This window comes from Corvus brachyrhynchos, unplaced genomic scaffold, assembly GCF_000691975.1.
Source record: "Corvus brachyrhynchos isolate BGI_N302 unplaced genomic scaffold, ASM69197v1 scaffold164, whole genome shotgun sequence".
Lineage (NCBI taxonomy): Eukaryota > Metazoa > Chordata > Aves > Passeriformes > Corvidae > Corvus > Corvus brachyrhynchos.
The window spans coordinates 95,714-98,253 of NW_008237426.1; the positions used below are offsets into that span (position 1 = coordinate 95,714).

Sequence of the window (2,540 nt, forward strand, 5' to 3'; positions counted from 1 at the left end):
GCCTGTGCTGTCCGCACCATTTCCAGCAGAGTTTGGAAAGCAGCACGAGTCACTGCAGAGCTCTCTCTAATGCAACCCCACAGGATGCTGCAGATCCCACAGAAGGCACAAAGATGAGATGGCTCATGCTACAGCAGCAAGACATCGTGCAGCCCAGGCAGGAAGGATTCCTGTGCCAAGATGTTCCTGCCCATTCCATTCTCCAGAACTCGCAGGACAGCTACAGCAGGCAGAGGGCTCCCAGGGAACATAGTCAGCCCCCAACCACAACAAATGACACGGTCTCAGCCAAACCACACAATCAGGAACCAGTGACTGCTCTTTCCACTTCTCTCCATCCTCATTGTCCCCACTTGGAAGGGCTGCACATTTTATTAAGAGTGATTTTCCCCATCAATCATTAACAAAAACCCTCTCTGCTCCAGCAGCTTTGTCTGTACACAGAATTGTATTTCTCCTTTATCTCCAGCATCAACACAATCCAAGGGGTCTGCAGTCCCAGTCCCTGCAGCAGGTAGGGAACAGTGCCCAGAGCCTCTTCCTAAGTGTGTGAGCACTGAGCCCCCTGCACAACCATAATCTCAGCAGAGGCTCCAACCCAGCTCCAGCATCCCTTCCCTGTTCCAGGACAGCTTGACATCACCAAGAGCAAGGGTCACAAGCAGCAGGAAACCCCCACCAGGCACTTCCATCCTCCTGTACCACCTCCAGGAAGTGCCACCATGATGTTGGAGCAGCTGGGGAACCCACTGCTCAGCCCAGTGCCAAGGCTAGCAGATGAGAGCTGCAAAGGGCATTTCAGCCCAACAGAGTTGCTCCACATGGTGGATGCTCCCTGGCTCCTCTAGGAAAACTGTATTAATGGACAGCTGCAAGCACTATCCAATATTTCCACTTTTATTCCAGTTTCACCCAGGCTCTGGAGCTCTGTCTGTGTCCATCATGTACCAGAGCCCTAAAGAATTAGAAGCCTCCTCCCTACAGTAGCATGCAGGAGACTAGCAGTAATCTAATCACCGCCTATCTTGGATAAATGAAGGGTCTTCTTCAGCCTAGCGCTGTTAGCACAGTTTCCCCAAACGTATTCCAGCTTCTGACTTTTCTCTAAACTTCCCAGATTCTCCCCAGCCTTTGGACCCCCAAACAGCCTGGCTGTATCTGTCAGCAGTCCCTGCTTCCCACAACTCTGGCTCAGCCCTTTGCACATCACAGCCTGAGTCCACACGCTCCTGCTCCTGCTCTGATCCCGCAACGCGTGCTCCAGAGGAAAAAACCATCCAGACTGCCTCAGCAAACCACAGCACCGTGGTGGCACCTCTGGTCCCTGCAACCAGTGCCCTCCTCCTCATCCTCCTCTGCTGCCAGCAGCAGCCAGTTTACCCAGCTCAAAAGGGGAGCTCTGGGCCACTCTGGAAATCTCCAAAAAGAAATTAGTCAGTACAAGCAACTTCCCAAGATCCACCGCAACAAGTTTTTCTATCTGCTTAAAACATTCTCTAGCAGATTTTTCCCGGTGCTTATTTCATGGTGCCACCTGGCAGTCCCAGGACCACGGATGTGATCACTGACTGGATCCACGACTCCCTCCGCCAGCCAGATCTGCAATCCCGTCGAGTTCGCCTGACAAGCTCCGTCTTGCAGGCGGCAGCGCTAGCGGGCACTAATTACCCCCTCCTGCCTTTATTTGCGCAGTCCCCGCATCAGCCTCTCCGCCAAGAGGGAGGCCCGCAGCCCTGGTTGGGTTTATCCTCCACCAGGCCTTTGTGCCACTCAGAGCCCGTCTCCCCATAGGGAGCTTCTGCCCAGCTCCTACCTCTCACCGGGGATGTTTCTCGCCTCCTTGCCAGCACCGGGAGCGCCAAGCTCTGCTCTCACCCTGGAGAAGCCGGCGGGGGGGCGGCAGACAAAGAGGCGCTGAGGCTCCCTGACAAAGCAGCACGGCATCTCCGGGGGTCCGGCCGCCGCCGCTGGCACGGGCAGCCCGGGCAAGCGGGCAGAGAGAGATCCGCCGGGCATGGAGCGGTGGGAGGCCCAGGGTCACCGGCCCCAGCGTCGAAGGGCACCGCAGACGGTCCTGTACTCCTCTACGAGCGCACTTCCCGCTGGGGATCATACCTGCCTCCCGCGGGAGCCGGAGGGGAAGCCGGGGCCGCCCCCGTTCCCGCTGACGTGTGCCCGGCATGTCGGTGCTACCAGGGCACAGGGGGGGACGCGACACGAAAGCCCCGTGGAGCCTGGCCGTGGCCCCCTCTCGGTGCTCGAGGATCCTAACCCTGCTCCTTACTGTGGATGCCAACGGTCTGGCGGAACCACCGAGGGCATCTCCGTGACCGAGGCGCTCAGGCTCCACCTGCCCCTGGGGTCCTGGCCCTGCTCGTCACGGCAAGGGCCGAGGGTCCGGCGTGGTCACTCGGGGCATCCCAAGTGCCGGGATACCGCGGGGAGAGCAGCGGAGCCCCGCGCCCGGTCACTCACCTCCTGCGGCGGCTCGTCGGGCGGCTCGGGGCCGGCCGGGGGCGAGCTGGGGGGGGCGGGCACCA

General features: G+C 59.2%; 1 protein-coding gene across 1 annotated transcript in view; it reads right to left on the reverse strand.

Annotated features, from left to right (window-relative positions):
- SHF (Src homology 2 domain containing F) overlaps positions 1-2,534 on the reverse strand; it is a 17,592-nt gene extending 15,058 nt beyond the window's left edge. The window contains exon 1 of the mRNA XM_017731096.1: positions 2,476-2,534. The gene's annotated coding sequence lies outside the window, so the exon portion shown is untranslated. The remainder of the gene's footprint in view (positions 1-2,475) is intronic.
- Between the last annotated feature and the right edge of the window lie 6 nt (positions 2,535-2,540).